At 42.1% G+C, this 21,446-nt stretch overlaps 1 protein-coding gene across 2 annotated transcripts in view; it reads left to right on the top strand.

Annotated features, from left to right (window-relative positions):
• Window positions 1-5,193: 5,193 nt before the first annotated feature.
• ATXN1 (ataxin 1) overlaps window positions 5,194-21,446 on the top strand; it is a 342,349-nt gene continuing 326,096 nt past the window's right edge. The window contains exon 1 of one of the 2 annotated variants that reach the window (XM_063160277.1): window positions 5,194-5,280. The gene's annotated coding sequence lies outside the window, so the exon portion shown is untranslated. The remainder of the gene's footprint in view (window positions 5,281-21,446) is intronic. The other variant, XM_063160269.1, reaches the window with a different exon arrangement.

Here is a 21,446-nt window from a genome sequence, read left to right as displayed (position 1 = left end):
TGGAGGAGAGAGAATTTTCCCAGTGCTGTCTTTGCAAATATTTTTCTGAATTTGTTTATGTTTACCTTATTCATTTTCTTCCCCACTTTCCTCCAAAGCCAAACAATTCTTATGCTAAAACTGCCAGGGAGGAAGAACAGATCTAGCACTTGCCAGAGGTGTTCAAATATTAAAAATAAAAGATGGCCTGTTAAACACAAAACACAGAAGGAACAAGAGAAAACTGAATTTAATGGGAGTGGAAAAGTGATGATAGTGGGCAGGTTTATTCTGCTATGTATACATCAGTCAGGTCCCTATTTCAGAACAAATCACTCCAGAGAATTAAATCCCAGGCAATGGAGTAGCTGTGAGCGAGGGCACACAGGGGTCACACACTTGGGTAGGACATTCTAGCTTGTGTCTGTCCTCACCCCCTGTGAGATAGTGTCAATCAGCTGGAAACACGTCTCCAGAGCTGGCTGCTCCATGGTAAGGAGAGACTGTGACCAGAGCTTATGTATGGTATCTTTGCAGGAGAGCTCCCTTAATATCCCTGACAGGATCTCTTTATCCTGTGCCTTCCTGATCTGCAAGTCAACAGGAAAAGAGAATGAATTCACTGTGCTAAATTGAGTTCCTGCTGTGTGTGATTGATACTGGCTTTACTTTGTAGAGTAAAGTTACCTCTTTGTTTTATCAAAACTTTGTGTTTTCTTTTGCTTTGCTTTGTTTTTCAAAAGGAGGAGGGAAATAATTTTGTTACTGCCATTCTGGGAGGGACTTTTCTATCCTAAAGCACCCTGGTCCAGCCTTCCCTCCTCATTAATCCTGCCCTTTCCCTATGCCCACTGCTCCCAAACCTTCCCTGCACATTTAAACGTAGGAATCTTACACCAATTGGGATATTTTCAGTAGTTGCTTCTACAGTCACTGAAGTCTCTTTTCAGTGCTTGTTGACTATGTGCTGGGAAAACATGGTTTCTCTTGATATGCTGCCTGAAATAAGAACTTCTGGCTCCTCAAAGGAAACCAGCACTTCTGACAGAAGTTGAAAAGAGGACAAGTTGTTTTGAAATGTAAAGGTAACATTGAAAAACAAAGGGAGGTTGAAGGCTCCTGGTTCTTTTTTTTTTTTTTTTCATTTACAATCCTTCTGTACTCTTGGTACTACAGTCTGTTATTAAATTTAAAGTTCAGTATATATAGGGAGTAATGACATTATTTACTGCCCCTTTCTGGCATTAAGCTTCTTGAACTCATGCCAAAGCATTGCACTGCGCAGCACAATTGTGCTCCCACCATTCAGTATTTTGGCTTGGTCTTCAGTGCACTGACAGAGACAGGCAGTTAATGCAAAGCTCTAAGGAACAAATTTAGTTTCATCATTCTGGATAATATTAAAAGTGAGAACAGAGTAATTTAGGAAACAGTGTGGCTTCACAAGAGAGAGCTCCCAAGAGCTGCTGCAGCACACTGTCTCAGCACTACAGGCTGTTTATAAAACAGAGACTTATGCAACATAAAACCATTTGGATGTTGAGTTCAAATGCCTCAAAACTGGAGACATCTCAGTTCCTGCCAGCTACTCCTGTCTATCGATTATTAGGGGCTTATTTGAAAATGTGGTCTAGGTGTGTATTTTGTGTCTCCCCGAGGATGTAGGGCATAGTGGTAAATTGTGTCTTACTTTTTGTGAGAAAAACATTTGTCCCAGCTGTTCAGACATTGTTTTGAAATCGGAGGGGTTTGGTGGTTCAGCAGCAATGGCTGGTATTTTAAATGGAACATTCTTGTTCAGCGTATAAAGAACTGCAGTGCAGCAAGGACAGGAAAAAGCCGAGTGACTCCTCTGCATGCTGGAGAGAAGGCAAACTGGGTCATAAGGAACAGTATCAGAGGAATAGAGGAACAAAATGAGGAAGGGAAAAGAAAGAGACTAAATCAGTACGAGGGGAGAAGAAACACAGACTCATGAAGGGAGGAGCTGTGACCCAGGGACCTCCAGCAGCACTCACACCTGCCCTGGAATGAGCTCCATGGACAAACACCAGTGTCAGCCTCAGGCAAAGCAGCCTGGCACTGCGAGCTCCCACCAGCACAGGATCCTGCCTACTGCCTTTCCTTCAGGCAGATGCAACCCCACAAAAAAATCAAACCTGGTCCCTGATCCACTGATTATTTTGAGCATTTCTTTCCCTTCCTTTGAACTCTTAATTTCAGCATCACACAGAACATTTCCCTTCAACAGAGGTGACTCTTGTAGGAGAAATCTCTGAGTATGGCTGGAATTGCTCCCTGTGGCAGAGTTGCCTCTGGAGTAAGAGAAAAAGCAAACTGATAGTACATACATAATTTTACTTCCCTTGAACTTGTCTTTCTGTATTCTTGGAACTCTATTTTTTCTCCCGCTTTTCTTCCTGGTGACAGCGTGAACGAAGTTATTCACATCTTTCTTGTAGCTGGGTATCTTAGGAAACTGACTTAAAAGGGACGGCGGCATAAATACAGCAGGCACGGAATATTCTCCCTTCCTGTTCAGAAGCTCAGGGGGGGAAAAACAAAAAAGCCGCAGGAATGAACACCTGACCCCCCCCGGTGGCAGTGCCGGGGCGGGAGCGGCGCCGGGACGGAGTTCCGCGGGACAGGGTGACCCCTGCCGGGGGCGCTTTGTGCTGGAACTCCAGGGAAAATCCCAGGGCAGGAGCAGCGAGCTGCGCTCAAGCCTGTGTGCTCAGAGGAGCCTGACTACGCGTTACAGCATCGTGCACCGACCATTTCTTCATCACGCAAGCAGGAGGCTCAGGGACTGCGGCCTTGTCCCCAAACAGCCGGGGTAGGAATCCTCTGGCCCGCACCAGTGATGCTGATGCACTCAAACATCTGCAGCTCCGACTCTGTTCACCTGGTTGCTCTGCCAGTTCGAGTTCAGTCTCAGAAAGCTGGCTGCCCTCTGGTAAAGATCAAGGGAATAAATTCAGGCAAATTACTCCAATGGAAACAGGTCTGTGGTGGTTATGTCTGAGGAGAGCAAGCCCTGGCTGGGCTGACCTCCAGAGATGCTTCTCCTCAAGTCACCCTTGCCTAGGCTTGTGTGTCTCCCTCCATGCATGGCTAGCAGAGAGAGATTGCCACTGACAGGGAGACCAGTGCTCTCCTCCACAGTTGCCATGGAGTTGTGGGCTTCTGTTGCTTTGCTGGTGCCTTTTCAACCTGTCAAGGGACAGGGAGCAGTGCAAATGTGACTGTGACACAAGTCTGTGGAGCTTAGTCATGAGAGCTGTTGAACTGTGCCCCGGGGGTTTTGGTAAGAGACCCAGCAGTCAAACAGGAGGAGATCTAATACTTGAAAGCATTTTAAAAGCAGACACCTGGCACCTATTTGCTGTCCTAGTTTTTTTTGTGCAGTTAGCCATGGTGAGGAGCCCTGCAGTTGTCAGCTACATCTCAGTGTAATTTTATACACAGGAATATTCACAATGTACTGTTCACTAGAACTAAGTCAAAACAGCAAGCTGTTTCTTTGCTCAGAAATGTAACTGAGTTCTCCCTGCTTAGCTATTCTCTTAAGCATCAAGAGACAAGTCCAACATCTACTGAAAGTAATGGAAAGACATGGACGGTTTAGTGGGAGTTAGATCAGTGTTCAGTTAAATACACAATTCAATAAGGCAGGCTTTAACTGCTTCTCTTATTAATAACACAGAAATTAGTTTACTCAACAGAGACATTTGGTCTTTATTTTTAAATTATTTCTAAATCCAGAAAATATTTAAACTGTGTGCCCAGCCAAGAGTTTGTATCTTGTATTGCAGGAAGAGGCTCAGAAGCTTATTGTGTTAAAAAGCATGAAATTGTGGATTTCAGCAGATCCTCCTAATAAAGGCAATTATTAAAGTTGTTGTGAAGTTTGTAAAAGGAGAAATCCATGTGGGGTTTTCCCCTGAAGTTGCCTTCCACACAGTGCTCAGCCTCTTCCAAAAGGCATCCTAGAAAGACTCAGAATGGTTCTTCCCCTGGTCTAATGGGGTCAGACAACACAACAACCCCTTCACAAAGCGTTTACCAGGCTACCTACCTTTAACATGCACCCTGCCCCAATAGATGCAGTTGGAAGTTACCTGCTCTGGGTTAAGTCCTTGGATGTGCACAGGATGAAGAATTGAGTGTTTCACTTCTGAAACAGATTTGTGCCCTCCCCAAGTAAAGCTGACAAGCTAGACAGCATCACTTCTCAGCCCACCAGTAAAACTACACCATGCCCCAGCTTCATCTTAAGTTTTTGATTCTAGGAAGTTTATCTGAGGTAGCCTGCTATTAGTACTGCATTTCTTGTTGCTTTTTCCAAGGTATCTTTGCTGCTGAGTTGATTTGAGAGATTAACAATCACATGTGACACACAGATGAGCCAGACAGAACCACATGAGTGGTCCTGCTACAAAAAGGCACTTTTACTGATGCTATGCTTTTCTCTCTGTATCATCAGGGGTTTATGAGGCTTTGTGCTGCAGGGAGTTAAAATTCTTGCCCAGGAAATAATGGAAGAAATGGCATTGGCTGCAAAGAGATGATCATTTGCTCTTCTGAAAACATGACAAGGCACTGGGAGACTATTAGCACTTGAGTGGAACAGTCTGTATGGATGTGTGTATATGCATACAACAGCTTTTATTCCATACCTGGCCAGAAAACCTTAGCTAAATGTACCTAAGAAACAAAATTCAAGGAACAGCTTGGGTTAACTGTGTAGAGAGAATGTATCCTCAGGTCTCTTATTTCTCCTATTTTCAGATTGGTGGAAAATTTTCAACCAGCTGAATAAAGCTTCTCTATTTTCTAAGGTTTTTTTTTTTTTTTTTCTCATATTCCTGATTCTCCATTGTTCTTTCCAGGCAACACAGGGTGGTTTTCAGGTTTTCTTCTCTATTGCTCATACAATTTTTTTGCAAAACATGCCAACTGGACCAGGCCTGGAGGTGGGCTGAAAGAGTAAGCTCTATCTAATGGGCTGTCTCTCTCAGCTTCTCAGGTGGGATCCCAGCTGCTTAGGAAACGAGATGATCTCTTGCTCCTCCCCTTAGTGATTTAGTATAAGCCTGTCAAGAGAGGAGAAAGCAGGAAAGCTTTTTTTATTCCTGAGAGTGCTAGGAGAACTGCCACAAAGCTGTAAAAATTGGGGCTATCTTTTAATCTGTTCTGCAGTGCTTGGCCTGTGATTTGAGAGAAGAGTGGTCCTGTGCTGCAGCTGGATTTCCTTGGCTGGGAAAGTGGAAAGGAAGAATGTGTCACCTGTAGCTGAAGGTAAGAAAGTAAAAAGCCAGGCTAGAAGCAGAGGTGAGCATGGTGTGAGATTGGTGAGGAAAGGAGGTGGGCAAAGCCAGTGGCCCAAATCGAAGTGGGCATGGACCAGGAGGTGATGGCAGGGAGACTGAAAATGGCATAATTGCTTTACTGGTTTTTTGGAAGAGCTGGCTGTAATAAATGTTTTATGCTCATTCAAGGTAGGGCATAGAGGATTCCAAAGTCAAGAGACTGACCAGACATACAACTCTGGAATAGAAAGAGTCATCTCCTTGCAACTCACCTGTGCTCTGTATATCTCAGCCCATCAGTTGTTTTCTGCATGATAATTTTGGTATTTGTTCTGTCTTTCCCTCATATGCTCAATGCTTGTCAAACAGATGTTCTTGGAACCTGTTGTCACCTTACTGTCTGAAGGTCTCACCTCTCTGCCAGTCTCTCTGCATTGTTAAAATTCTTAGGGTCCCACCATGTTTTTCTACTGCCCCAAATCCCTGCTGGTCACAGCTTTATCCCTGTGTGTTCCTGCTTTTATGTATTCTTGTGTGTATACAATGTGTTTCCAACCTCCTGATCCCTAGGAAAAGGGAATCTTGTCATGGAGCCAATAAAGAAGTTGGATAAATTTAATAATATAATAATAGCAAGTTAAATTTGATAGACTTATGATAATGTGAATGTGCTTGAATTTAGTGACTGGCTCATTACTAACTTGCCTCTTCCTGCTTCTTCTCACCTGTTTCTTCTAATTAGTGTGTTGTTACACACAGATGAGATACCTTTTCCCAGGTGAGACAGGTAGTAGCAAGAGTCAGCTGTGCCCATTATAAATCATTTACTTCTGCCCTCAAAAAAGATATTTGCAGGGAGCAGAGGAGCTCTTCATATTTGCAAGCCACAGGCAGATTGATTCACTGATGCGGCTGTAAGTTACCAAGACTCAGTGACAGTGTCCTCCTCAGTGCAATTGTTTGTTCTGTCTACTGCAGTTATTTTCTTCAGCAGCAGCCCTGGCTCAGCATCTAAAGGTGAGGGCTGAGGGTGTCTGTACCTCCCTGGCTTTCCAAACTCAGGCAGTCCTTTTCAGTCTGCTTCTTTGTGGTTTGGTGAGCAGTTTCTGGGGAAAAAAATAATGTGATGTGTTGTGGTATTTTATTCAGTTCCTCTTCCGCAATATAGAACAAAATCCAAAATGTGCAATGCTCTGTACTGAAGGATGGAAGTAGGTATTTGTCAAAAACATGCAGCAGTTCTTTCTGTCTTTCTACCCCAAATGTGATCAGAAGATTACTCCAGTAATCACTGAATTTAGTCAATTTGTTCTGGTGTCCATGGACTGTGAATCTTTTGCTGTAGGAACAAAAAAAGACTGCTCCAGAAGTTTCCTCTCTTGTGAATATTTTTAGAGTAATCTTCCAGGCTTTCAGCAAAAAAAACCCTGGAGTTGTAATGTCTCTGATGAGAGATGAATATAAGACCCACTGTACTGCAGTTAATCATATGTTGGTAGTAGGTTGTACATAAACTGTCTACATTAGTTTGATTTATTAAAAAGTAGAGGGTTTCAGGTGATAAAACAAACACTGGAAAAATACACAGCAGAATTAGATGACCTGTTTCTTTGCTTTAGCAGAAGGCTTCATGTCCTTCACTGTAAAATCACCCACTTTCTCATTTCCAATTTTTTTTCCAGCCTAGCTGAAGGTTTCTTCTGTGTCTTTCCCAGAGCATCCCTCTGTAGAGACATTAAAAGCTTTCAGCAGGGTATATTTTGTTTTTGGGGTGACACTTTGCTGCTTGCCTTCTGCCTTTTTGTTTCATGCATGGAGGTGATGGACTCCAATACCAGTGAAAGCCTAGAGAAATGATGTGTTAATAACCTCAGCGCTCACTCATGAGGGAGTGTTCCCTGCAGTGAGAATTCCCCTTTGCTGGTGAGTGATGTGTCTGTGGAGCTTGCAGTGTTGCTGTACACCCAGTAGACATGGGGATTTGGTAATGAGGTCCTGAGGATTTAGAGAAGTTACTTTATCACTGCTGAAGAGATTTAAGAATGGTTTTGTTAAAGCTTAGTAATCATAACACTGGTCTCTGCTGCATGCAAATGAGCAGCCCAATCCTACAGCCCTGCTGCTGAGGGCAGCACTTAGTCCTGGAAGATGTGGTGATTATGTGATCAGCAAGGAGGCTGAATTCTGCCATTTTCTATGTGAGGTTTAGCAGTGTTAAACCCACACCGAGGACCTAGGGTTGAGGTAATCACTATCCTGTTACAAGTTTCCTGAGTTATCTGCTCCTCAGCCTTTTATTGCCATAAATAACTCTAGAAGTCAAGCCTCACTGCCAGAAGTGTTAAGTGCTGCAAATAGTAGAGAAGATGACTCATGAAGTGAGATGAAGGTGGAGCATGAATCAGTAGGAAGAAAACTGATATACAAAGGAGACATTCTGAATGCAGATGACACAAAAAGTCTGAACAAAGCAATGTTCAATCATCATAAAAATGAATCAAAAGGGTTTTTTGTAAAAAAAAATAGAAACTCTTCTATTTAATGAGAGAGATCATTCCAGTGAAAGCACAAAGGTGTTGTACACTGACCATGTTATTCCTTACCCAAGACAAACTGTAGACTGCATATAAAGAGATGGTTGGAAAATTCTTCCCAATATGTCCAAACAAAGCAGAGTATTCAGCAAGCAGGTTGCTTTCCAGATTGTTCTGTGTCTATACAAGCTAAGAAAAGAACTTGTCTTTGAGCTAAACTGTTTTGGAGATCAAGAGTCCTCATAGCTTCAATGAACCCACACTGAAAGCTAACAGCAAAAGAAGCACTAAAATAACCTGAGCCCATTCCTTGTAAATGATAACTCATGATAAGGAGATTAAATTCCCACAGACTGTTCCATTTGAAATGACAGCTTTTGGTGCTTTTGCTTACCCTCCAAAAGTTTGCACATGTAGGAGTGCCTTTAAAATCAGATTTGGGAAAAAAGGTACCTGATAGATGACATCCTACAGCTGTTAGTGCACTAAAGCATCCTGTTCTGCCTATAATTCAACTCCTGCCACTTCTGGGAGAAGGGGTGTCTATAAGAGTTCAATGTAACTCCTCAGAGGTGAGAATTAAACATGTTCACGTTGACATCACAATGGTACTTTAGGCATTAGAAAAGGGTTCCTTGTTGAGGGGATGGTCAGGCATTGGAACTGGCTGCCCAGGGAAGTGGTTATGGCACTAGGCCAGTCAGGGTTCAAGAAGCATCTGAATGGCACTTAGTCATGTGGTCCAGTTTTTGGTAGTCCTGCCAAAAGCAGGAAGTTTGACTCAATGATTTTTATGGATCTCTTCCAACTTGAGATATCCCATGATAAACAATCTCTTTGAAGCAACAAAGGGTCAAAGAGGTTCCCCCTGCCCCCAACTTCCAGCAGATGCTAAAATGTAATAATGGAAGGAAGACTAGATATCTGTGTCTTAGGTGAAAGCTCTGTCTCTGCTCTGTCTCTAGCATTTTTAATAAGAACCACTGTGAAAATTGTAGAGGTTGATTTATCCTCCATACATGGTGTGTATGGCTTGGCTTTGTGATGCTAGATCCATAAAATGTTGCTCTCAAAGATGCTGCTCCTTTAGAGCAGTAATGCTCAGAAAAAAGTTACAAGCAGTAATGCTTAGAAAAAAGTGTAATCCTAACCTGTACTGCATTGAGTTCCTTTGCTGAGGATAAAGTAAGGGATGGTTGGAAGACCAAATCTTCTAATGTGGCTGTTTCACAGTGCTGGCTGTGGCAGGAAATCTGGAGAAGATGGGTGATGCTGCCAAGGCCTAAGGGATGCAGATACTTACGTGAAGCAGAACTATGCACACAAAGGGAAAGCTCTAGCAAGGTTCTCTCCCCAGTATTACTGTAAAATAATCTCAAACCTGGTTGTACTCATCTTTTATAGTGTTGTGAGGGCCATGGGTTCATTTCTTCGTTGAAGGTAGTGCAAGGACTGAAACTTGGCATAAATTCATGCTTATTCCTGGTCGGTTTCAGATGTGAATTTACCTGTGTGTTAATGAGCAAAATTCAGAGCTGCATGTTGTAATTTGCAGTATGTCTGGGTACTGCACCTTTTCTACTGTGTCTCTGTTTGATCTGCCTATTCATAGGAAATCTGCTGGATTTGAGCTTTAATGGAGTAAGTTATTCTCAAGGAAGGCAGCACAAGCTGAGTTTTCTATTGCTGCTAAGGGAGAGCTAATAGTTAACAGCTAGTGACAGATTTATGTTTTCACTTGTAGGCTACCCAGCAGTGGGCCCAGCTCAAATATAAAGTATTGCTTGGAAAAGTTGGCTTTGTTAGCAAAAAATATGAAGTTCTTTTTAAAAGCTGTACTCATTTTAAGACTGAAAGAAGTGCCTTCTTCCTGTTGGGAGAATAGAAATTCTCTAAGGAGAAATAGCAAAGACTGAGTTTCTGTCAATAAAAGAGTGTGTAATTTAATACCAGGCAGCTTTTTAATACAATAGGAGAAAAAGAGCAGACAATTGCCTCTGCTGTGAAGGGGAAAAATACAAAAACCTGCCTGCAGTATGTTACCTAAATTTAGCCACAGAGGGACCAATCCTCTTGGATACTCAAAAATCTGTGTGAAGTAAAAGCTATAGAGAAGCTGTACTTGGAGACCCTCTATCCCCATTTTCCAAAGTGCTGGTAATAGGAGATATGTTAGGCAGCACTGTAACACAGCCCTTGCTTGTTTAGTCCTTTTTATCTCAGAATCACAGAATATCGAAGTTTCTGTGAAATTTTCTTTTCAATAATGTAAGTGGCTGAGGTTAGAGGTGTGTGAATGGCTTCCCTCAAATGATAAAGCTACTCAGAGTCATCCTGGGTTCAAGCTTGAATTGCTCCTTCAAGCAGTGGTGGGATCATGCTTTGAACAATGCATATCCATAAAGGTGTTAAACTCCTTACAGATGTCCTGCAGACCCTCTCTTTCTTGACATCTGTACCCAAAAGCCTATCTAGGAGAGGCATCTGATCCTCAACACAATGCTTGACAACAAAATAAAAAACTTGAGTTCAGAAGCCAAAATAAGCCACAGATTATCATTCAGAATGCAAGGAAAATGGACACTAGCTTCTTAGTCAAATATCAGTTCTATATTTTTTTAAAATCAATTTTGTAATGGTTGCTTTAGGTCGAGATCAAATATGAATTGTAGGTTTCTCAGAAGTGTTGCTATTAAAGTTTTCTATGTTTCATTTTAAGTCCTGATAGCAGCATTTCTTCTAGTTTCATGGGCCTGAGAAACAAGCTTGTATTCCTTACTGGCATGTACTTCCAGTGAGTTTTTCAAAGAGCAGATTCTTTAATACTGTTATTACCTTTGTCCACATTTGAAACAAGCCCAGAAACTGTAAACAATGGAAGCTATTGCCAACTTCTGTTGTATTAACACTTCTACAACACAGTTCTCTGTTAAACAGCTTGCTTCTAGAAGTCTTAGAGGACAAATGTGTGGATGCTTTTAGAGTGCAAAAGCTGCATCTCAGATGCTCACAGCAGAGCCAGAGCTGTAGCCGGAGTCCAGTTTCATGTGACACCTACCTTGTTGTCATATGCTTCTACAGTTCTGGCAGTGGTACTATGACTCTTGATTATTCCCTGCATCCTCAGCTCCTCAAGAATGGTGATTTTTGCCTCTCTGTTTCCTCTAGGGGTGATGATTTACTGATGAACTCATTGGTGAGCGGTGTGTCATCAAAAGATGTAAACATTAAAGCACAATACTTGTACAGCACTTGGCAATCAGGCAAAGCTTCAGGATGTATTTCCAATGCCAAAGGTTTTGTTTAAGAGGTTGCATAGACTGAGACTGTCCAGTGGAGAAGGCCAGCTGGAGCCTCTCTTCACTGCTTAAAGTTTGCAATAGATGTTTTAGTGGCTTGAAGAATGGTGCAGGTGCCAAGTCCAGTTACACCCAGAGGGAGGGGTGTGTTCTGGAAAGCATGGAAGCTTATGCAGAAGACCCATGAAGCCAATTTTTAAGCATGTTCCTAAAAGGGTCCATAGGGGCTCTTGATAGTTTGAATTCTTAAGGGTTCTGTGATCTGGTTGGAGAAAGCCAGACTAGGATGGTGTAGTACAAGCCTACTGATGATGTTGTAAAGATCACTGTTTGTCTGTTAAATAGACCCAAATGTTCATGCATTTTTGTGGTATGTGATTTTTGTTGTAACAGCATTGCTACATTTGAGTCTGATCATAAGCATTTCAACAATTATATGTTTATAGACAGCATTAGGACTAAAACCCAAGTTATTTGATAACTCTTCTGAGTATCTGTTTAGTTTCCACGTATTAGACATGAATAAACAATGAGCAACTTTAGGGCCAAGACCCATCGTGTTTTGAAGCCCTCAGCTGACAGTTCTACCATCTGCCCAGTCTCTACTGGCAGAAGTGAGAGCTCTTGTATGAAAAATGCTTGGACCAAATCAAAATTGCAGATATTTGACATCTGCCAGTCTTCATAAGCAGAGTGAGTATGACAACGTTGTCTTATTTTTTAGTTGTAAAACAAAAATACAGAACATCTACCACCCTGTAGCTGACTCTGCTCCTAAAATAACCAAACCAGTTACCCAAAAAGCACTGGGGTTCAGCTGTCAGTCAGAACATGCAAATGTCAGAAGCCAGTATACAAAAAAATGCACCCTGGCAAAAAATAAAAGCAGGATGAGTGGGTAACGCTGACAAGTGATGTGAATTTTTATTGGTTTTACTAATCCATTCAGGAGAAAAATGTGGTTGAAGTGTCTTGGTATGGTGTGTCTTTTTTTGGTGTTGGAAAAAGAAGATTGAAGCATGATCTCAAAACTTTCTGTTCAGAAATTTCCTGTGAAGTTATCCTTTAGAAAGTGGGAGGAAAGCGAGGTTAAAATTAAATGAAACTGTTTCAGAACAAGCAAATAATTTTGTTCAATATGAAATGAAATCCTTTCATTACATCCTTCTGTGGTATTGGGAGTTAAGTCTTTTTCAATGATTAGCAAACACCTCTAATTACTCTTTTTGTGTTCTATTTGAAATACTTTATTACAGCTTTTGTTTATTGTAGAGAGTAAACAATCACTGTAGATACTCCATTTAGCATGTTTGTGAACCATAAGATGTTCACAGCACTTGAAAAATACAAGAGTTAAACTTTGAAATAAGGGGGCTCAGATAAACCAAAAAATAGTCCTGCTTCTCCATTAGCACCTCTTACTGAAATGGTATCCTAAGATTATAGAAAAGTTTGGGTTTAAGTGCTCACTTGCATTTGAAAGAAAAAGTTCTTTGCACACATTTGCTCAATGCCATGATGATTTTTGGAGTTTTTATTTTTTTCATATTATACCCGGCCTTGCAATCTCTGGTTGCATATGTGAAGAAATAAAAGGATATTTCCTTACTGTCTCTACTGCTGCCTGTCAGGGTATTGTATTGGCTGTGGTACAAACTGGCTCATTGTAACACCAGACTGAGAGCCCTCCTGTGGGCAACCTCCCTTCCCAATGTACTGTAATCCCAGCTAGAGGGGGTCCTCTTGTGCCCCTGGGGACAAGGCTGGGTTTGTTCTCTTGGTCTGTTCTGGGCATCTTCCAAGAAAACTATTGACCCTGCTTCCTCTTCTGGTAGTGAGGGTTGAGTCATGCAAAAGAACATCATCATCATCATCAGCTACTCTGTGTTACTATGGCACGGCTTTAAACCAGTGCTAAGAGTTCAGTCTGCATGGTGTCACAGCAGGAGCAATCCCTAGTGTGGAAGTTGGCTGTAGCAATAGACCTTCAAGATTATTTCCTCCTAGGTCTGTGTTTGTGAAGCTGTTATGAACTTCTGTTGTTGTTAACCTGTGCTTGGGTTATCTGAAAAGAAGTAAATCTTCATGGTGGTTCCTTGGGGAAGATTTTCCTCACTTTCTCATATTCAAGTTTGGCTCCATCCTTTGAAGTCCCTTTTAGTCAAGCTGCCCCAGCCTATGAGGCTCTGTCTCTGTTCCATCAATGCTGTCATTGCTAGTCTACAGCAAGATGAAGAGACAAATGTGAAAAGCTCTTTGGGCTTCTAAACATATAAGGGGCTCTCTAGAATAGTCCTATAGAATTGTGAGATTCAGAGTACAGTGGAAGACAGAGGCATTCCTGATACCTTATCCATGTTCTGTCACAGGTGGATGGTGAGGGAAGGTCTCTTGGACCATTTCAAAATTAATTTTTTATTTTCCAGTTTCAAAACAAAGCATAACTTAAATGTGGCCACAATCCATTTGACTGTATTGAGAGTATTGTTTCAGTACTTTAAGGGCCTTCTGTATGCAGAATGTTGGTTAGAAATTTAAAACTGATTTTTAAATTAGCACTTGGTAAGGTGTTAGCTTGTGCACCTTCTAAGCAATAGCTTTGAACCTCCTAATAATGGAGGATTAGAGCCTCAGTGTAATTTGTCTCTTCTCTGTATGTTTGGGCTTAAGCCAACTCAACTTTGAAAGCTTCACATATATATCTTGCATACATAATATTTGCATTTATACAAGCCCCCTGCCTCAAAATAACTTTTTGAGGCAAAATCCACCTTGCTGCAGTGTTGTAATTCATCACTGGTGTGGGAGATAAGTGTCTATAATTGTATCTTTAATGAGGCAAGTGGGACAGACTGTGAAAATCAACTTTTCAGGTGCTGTGAAATAAGATCACGCCTGTGGCCAAATGGTGAATCTGCTTTCCCTGTAGCAGAACGATTGCATTGAGCTCAGTGAGTGATAGCCCCTTTCCTTCAGAGCTCCCTGACAGAGCCAAAGCCACCCCCAACATCAGCAAAACAATGTCTCTGTGTGCCCATGTCCTGCTGGTACACTCTTGTGCTAAGGCATCTCCTAATGTATTTCAGACAGAGTCCATGGGGAAGAGGTCACCCCCTGGCTTTTGGCTCCCTGGTGGTTCTGTAGGCCCTCAGAAGGCAGCTCTGCCACTGCAGCCTGGATAGAAATATTGTGGCCCATGGTGAAATTGTGACCATCTGCTCCTTGCTGCAAGTCTGGGGAGTAGGAATGCCCAATTCTCTTCCTTGAGAGCCTGGTTATGTGTTATCACCATGGAGTCTAACTGTTACCAGGGCCTGTTTCTACAATAAATAACTCCACAGAAAGCTTTCTACTTATGTCCTGGCATACAGACATCATTGTCCTGCTCCAGACACTCCTCTCAGAAGATGAGAGGGAGTATGTTTCATCTGTGGAGCTGGGATGCTGGTCTTGGAGTCCCAAGTCTCTTCAGGGCATTCAGGGTGTTAGTGAACCTCGTGTGGGAACTCAAGCTGCTGGATGAAGATACTGCATAAAATACACGCATTTCAATGGCTGGTCAAATTTGTTAAGTATACTTCAACACCATTAGCCATGGAAAAAGATCAGTTCTAAATCTGGAATTTCAGGTAGTAAGGCAAGCTTCTAAATGGGAGAAAATGTCATTGGGAGACAGGGACAGGCTATGGAGAATGTTTTAAGCACCCTTGGAGATCATTGTACAATTTCTTGATTACTGTTTGAGCCTGTTCACATCCTTAGAAGTAGATGTCTGTAGGAGATTTAAAAAAAGAAAAAAGCAGCCATAGTTTATGCTTTCAAGAGGTTGTTATAAAAGACAGCAGAGAAATGTTAAGTCAGTGCTGTCAGTTGAAGATCATGTCTTGGGTCACTTGTGCTGACATCATCAGCTAGTTATAGTTAGAAGAAAGAGAATATTTTTCCCCCAAATATTTACATGAAACAGACTCTTTGTATGAACTAAGGATTCAAAACCTTTTGAAGGGGAGCAAAAGCTCAAGTAATTGTTAGTAACAATGGAGATTTTTTTTTTTTTAACTTCCTGGGACCCTGGTAACAAATGAATGTCACTTTATGACCTTACTCTGACTTGTGGCAACATTTCTTTAAAACTTGTCGTATTTTCTGTGTGTTTATGAGAAACTGAGATGTTTACATGACTAATGTCTCTTTTAAATAGTAAGGCCAGTGGACTTTGAGAATCCAGTGAACCCCAGCGCTGAGACAGTGTGACTCCAGCCTAAGCGATCGCTCTGGCCGGCTGGCTGCAGGCAGCCTGCTGCATTCCTCTTGTCTCCAGTCCAAGCTCTCAGCTGCTCTGCCTGGAAAGCTGAATAAACTCATTTGCATGGCAGGGAGCCCGAAGTGATCTTCCCTGCCCCAGTGCGCCCTGCCTGACTGTGCAAAGCACTGCCCTAAGGTTCCTTGGGGCTCCAGGTTCTCTCTGGGCAGCGCCTGCGCCGAGCCCGGAGCGTGTGTGGGACTGTGCCTTCTGTGCCGGCCTCCTCAAACGCGCACCTGCTGGCTCTCCAGAAACAGCTGTCTTCCAAAACATCCCCTTCTTTTCCCATCCCCGATCAACAGGGACTTGACTCTCATGTTCAGTCTGAATTCACACAGAATGCAAGTCAAGTAACCTTTTGGTGTGTGGGTATTTTGTTCTGTTTTCTCTTTAGCAGATGTTTGCCGATTCCACGAGGTAATGCTGAAATGTGACTGATGCTTGATGTAGGGCAGAACAGGATGTACAGGTTGAGCTTCTTGTTTGCATTTCTGATTAAATGCTTACTGTGATGGTGCAGTTCTAAAACTAGGTTTTAAGTAAATAATAGATGGAATTTTAATCTTTCAAAGAGGTGACTTTTATTTGTTCCTTCAAACATAGATAAGATGATAAAATGGAAATAACGTCACTTATCAAAGTAAGAAAATTGATTAAATGCTAAATCATAGGCTGTAGCATAATCAAAAACTAGGTAAGCTTTATGATTTATGCTTTACAAATTGATTATTGGCACATAAAAGACAAGACAAGGGATAGTTTGAAGAAGTAAGTGTACATGGGATGTAACAAGTAGCATGAAATTGGCCCTCATTAATATTTATGGCAAAGAACTTTCTCAGATCTCAACAGGATTTGTGCACTTAGAGCCTGAACTTTTAATATCTGACGCACAAGATTCAACTGACATGGTGAACAGTGTGTTTTTGAACAATCAGAGCTAGAGGCTTTCAAGAGCAGACTGCTCTCATGCTGATGCTGACTGATGATAGAAAATCCTTTCTCTCATTCTAGCAGCTTTTCATTAATATGTAACATTAAAAATAAGCAAGTTTCAGTACAGTCAAGGCAGCAGGATGTGTGCTATGTGAAAAAAATAGCAGATTTTCATAAATACAAATTAAGATATTTCCCTTTAAGAAAACCCATGGAATGGAACCTATGAGAAGCACAACATAGAAAATGGAGAGAAAGAGGAGCTGTGAGAAGACCAGTAATGGTGGGAAAGGGGAAAAAAGTGCGGGTCTCCTCATGCTTTGTCTTGTGAGAATAGAAACAAAAGCCAGTCATAGGGATGTGCATGCTGGAGAATAATCACTACAAAATCAGATAGCTGTTTCTATAATCGCTAGTGGTATGTGGAGGAAATTGAAATGTATGATTATTTTAAAATGAGGAGAGTTGTTTTCAAAACTTCCAAATCTGAAGCTGTTTGGTGGCTTGCAGGATGCTTGGGAAAACTAAATGGGAGGCAGGACATCCTGGTATCTGTGACTTTATCAGCTGTCTCTGATATATGCACCTAAATTAGTGAGCTGCTGCAGAGAGGGGAGAAAAGTACTCTCCATGGAATGGCATTTCTGATACAAGCAAGGCTTTGCTGGTCCTGCTAAGTGAACTATTTCCCATTTAGTATCACCACCCTGACATATATGCAGATAAAAAACATTCTTCTAAGGTTTGGAAGCTGACTGCAGTTATTAACGAAGAAAAGGTTGGCTGGTTTGAAAGGGAGGGGCAAATTTTTGAGATTCTAAGTCTGGTAACAGTCCTGCTGACTTTGAAGAATGTGATGGTGGATTTTTCAGGGACTCTGAGTAGCCGTATTTCTCTTTGAAAACAGGAGTGAATAGTCAGGTGGCTAAAGAGGAAGTGCCCTGACAACTAGTGAGCACAAGTAGTCATTTGGAGGGGAGTTTGAAGCCAAAAAGACTGCAAAACTGCAGCCCATACTGTGCCTGAAGAAGGAAAAGGGTACTCATTTTCCCTGTGCTCTGGTGACTCCCCCTGGGGTGCTATCACAGCCCCAAGGAGGAAGCTTGGGGACCTGGATGATGGAGTAGAGGGGGAAAACTCCACCCCAGGAGAGGGGGGCTGAAGCTGGCATTGAGTCAGGGGCTGTTGGGGGATGTAGGCAAAAAAATGAGCTGGCTTGTGGAATGATAAGAAGGAATGGCTAGAGAGAGAGATGAGGAGGTAGGCCTGAATGCATGGGATGACTGGAAACCAAAGTCCAGCAAATATGGACCAAAACTAAGAAATTTTGCAAGTCAAAGCCTCTGCAGACTGTACAAGAACTGCTGCACTTCAGTGACTGGCTGCTTAGCTAAATCCAAACAGGCCTTCACACACAGGCACTATAGGATGTTTCTTTCCCTGTGGTTTTCTTCTATTCTTAATTTAAAATCTTACCTGGGTAGTGGTAGATCAATATGAGTGCTTCCATCTCTGTCTCATGCATGTCATGTCAGGCTCCAGGTCCTCCCAGATGGACCAAAGAGCTTGCAGAGCTGACCTTTAACGCAGAGCATGAATTTTGACAGATAGCTTAATATTTGTAAGACTGGGATGATGGCTAAAATGGTGGCTGTAGTCAGTGGAGACCTGACTTGGTTGTGCTTTGCTAAGCCAGCTCCATGGCTGGCTCTCTTGTGTGTGTGTTGTATTTCAGTGCTGTATGTCATCCAAATGCTGTACGTAATCTCTCCATGGTGACTGCACAGTATTTGTTTCTATTTAAGGAGAGAAAGAGGTCTGGGTTTTCTGCCAGAATTCCCACTCAGGTAATTACACTTCTGCCTGCAGAATTTCCCTGTAGCTTCAATTGTAGTAGCTGTTCTTCGCTCCTGCTACTAAAAAGTGTGAACACAGACCTGCTGCTATGTTTTGGGAACACAGCAGTGCCTGCTTGGCTCAGGCAAGTGAAGTGACCCTGCTATGCACCCTTTATGCTAGACTTGCCCCTAGTAAAAACTGCTGCATCCAGTCATGCCACTCTGCAGCTCTCATCTTTCTGAGCCTGACTTTGGCATAGCAAGTTGGTCTTGATAGTGAGACAGCCAGCTGGAAGCCAATGAAAAGATGATTAAGAGCCAAGAGAAAGCCATATGGAGAGAGAGAGAGGGATTTCTCTTTACAGAGTTATAAGTAAAAGTGTTTATGTCTTTGGATCCCTCTAGCTGTTTTTTCCCCTTATTTGCATCAGTTTTATGGGTGGGAAGTGGTTGCAGTTGATTAGCAAATGCTACCAAATCTCTTTAGCTAGAACAAATGTTGTAAACAGTAGATATTTTGGGCAGCTCTGTCAATATTAAAAATCAACATGCCAACATTGTAATGGTAATAGCACATATGTCATCATCATTATGTTAATGTTAACTCCAATACTATATATGATATCAACATAATATAAAAAATATTGTTTTGCAAAATAAGAGATACTGAATGAAGGGCCTCTTGCCTCAAATTGACATGATGCAGAGATTTTTTTTCTGAACTTAAGACAGCAGAGTTAATAAAGTCCATTGCAGTCTGAAAACTCTTCAGCAGATGCTGAATTATCTGTGAAGTCAAAGTAAACACAGACTGTGTTCACTTGGAGTCCTATACAGAGATTTCAAACAGAGGATGTCCAACATTAATAAGTTAAGACTCATCAAACATAGTGTAGATAGTAAACAGAACCAAGACAATTGAAGCAAATTATTGATTCATGGAATTCATTCTTTCTCTTCACAGAATGTTCACATGCAGATTGTGTTCTCTTGAATGCAGTTCTTATTCAGATTTACTAAATGAATGTTATGGTGAGTGTGTGGGTTTAAAGAAAAAAATTCTGTTAACTAATTCTGTATAGATCATATCCTCAAGATTCAAGCTGTTTCACATATGTTATTGTTTCAGCTTCCCTGACTGACTGAATGCTACTCAAGTGAATAGCACTGAAACCCTGCTTGAATTGCTACTAGGAGTTGGGGTGCTTTAAGTGTTCTCTTTGGAGTTGTAAGCTTCTCATGAACTTGGAACAGTTTAAGAAAAGGCTGACAAATAGGAAATGGGAATTTCTGTTAAAACTTGCTGCTTATCTTCCTGTCCAGCAAAATAAAAGTTAATTCTCCTTAATAGTTACTAGTAGAGTCAGGAACTGTCTACTTAGTTGAGAACAGGGGATGTAATGTTCAAGGCAACTTTTGCCCAGTTGCTCTCTTGAACAAGGATTCAGACTGGCTTCTCGTGATTTTAGTTGTAATATGGTGAAGTACTAATTGTGTGTGTGTAGGTGGGGGCACGAGTATTTGACTGTAAGTTTTGAAGGACTGATCTTCATGGTGTTCAGAACCTCTATGTTGCATCCAATTCTCTGAAGAACACAGCTCGCCTGAGGGGTACCAGAGCTTTTTCTCTCCCATCCAACTAGAGAAAAAAACTTCACAAATCTTAAGGGTAGTGCTTATCTGAAGTACATTTGCATCTCTCTGTATTCTTTTCCCCCCTCCCAAGCAACAGCAAAAAATTCCTGCTCCTCTCTCAAGCTGATCTCGATGAAAGCTCCTCATGGCTATTTTAGATCATTTTGCTTTCAGTCTGGATACACCAGGCCTTTTCCATCTTGCTGAAATTGCCTATGAGTCTTTTGAGTATGCCTACTGGTCTCAATGAGATCCTATTTGAATTGGTGGATGTCACTGTTTTCTGTGAAAGCTTGTGTTTCTGCCACTGAAGAGTCCTTGCAGACTTCACACCATGCAGGTATGAAATAACTCGTAGTGGCATCTGTTCTCCAAAAATATTCAGTGCACATTAATTGGGTGGGTTGGGAATAGTTCAGAAGTGTTGCATCAGTTTGGGCTGAGTTGGCCTTTTCCCCAGGCCTTTTCAGAACCATACCATTTTACCTGGATCACTTGATGCCAGGTTTGACATCAGATTTTAAGCCAATGAGTAAGTTCTCAAAGGTACAGTAGAAATTGCCAAGTTTTTCCTCTTTAACTGTTGAACTAAGGTGAAATATACTTTCCTAAGGCAATACAGGAACCTGGAAGTGCAGACCCCTACACAGGGGCAAACCAAACTCCTATCAGAATAGGGAATGCTCTTAGAATCATAGAATGTTAAGGTTTGGAGGGGACCTTAAGGATTATTTAGTCTAAATACCCCTGCCATGGACAGGGATGGCTCCCACTAGACCAGGTTTCCCAAGGCCTTATCTAACCTGGCCTCAAACACTGTCAGGGTTGGGGCATCCACAGTTTCTCTGGGTAACTTGTTCCAGGGCCTTGCCATTCTCACAGTAAAGAATTTCTTCCTAATCTCTAATCTAAATTCCCTCTCTTTCAATTTGTACCCATTAGTCCTTGTTCTATCACTACAGTTTCTTCTTTGGCTTCCCTGTAGATCCACTTCAAATACTGGAAGGTATCCACACAACCTTCTCTTACCCAGGCTGAACAGCCTCAGCGTTCTCAGCCTTCAAAGGGCGGTCCTCTTTATCAACTTTGTGGACTTGCTCCAGCAGTTCCATGTCCTTCTTATTTCAGGGACCCCGTAGCTGGATGCAGCACTCTTGGTGAGGTCCTCAGCAGAGCAGAGGGGCAGAATCCCCTCCCTCACCCTGCTGGCCATTCTCCTTTGGATGCAGCCCAGGATTCCATTGGGTTCCTGGGCTGTGAGCACGCACTACTCTCATGTGAGTTTTTCCTCAACCATTACCCCCAAGTCTTTCTCTGCAGGGTTGCTCTCAATCACTGTTTTGCCCAACCTGCAGATGTGCCCACATGTGTGGTTGGAAGGATATGTAACAAGAGGATCTCTTGGCAATATTTCTCCAGTCCTGGGTACAAGCTACATGAGATGCTGTGCTAATGGAGAAGGAAGTGTGGATGTACAGATAGCTTCACCTCATCCCTAGGATAAGACTGTGGTTAGAGGCAAGTTATTCTGAAGGGAATGAAATTGGCCAGTGATCTCAAGCACTTGTAGTTGCTGGAATGGACTGGGAATGTTCTAGACATCACCTTGC

Source organism: Melospiza melodia, chromosome 1 (assembly GCF_035770615.1).
Source record: "Melospiza melodia melodia isolate bMelMel2 chromosome 1, bMelMel2.pri, whole genome shotgun sequence".
Lineage (NCBI taxonomy): Eukaryota > Metazoa > Chordata > Aves > Passeriformes > Passerellidae > Melospiza > Melospiza melodia.
Note: the sequence above shows the minus strand (reverse complement) of the source record. Positions and strands in the feature narration are given on the sequence as shown.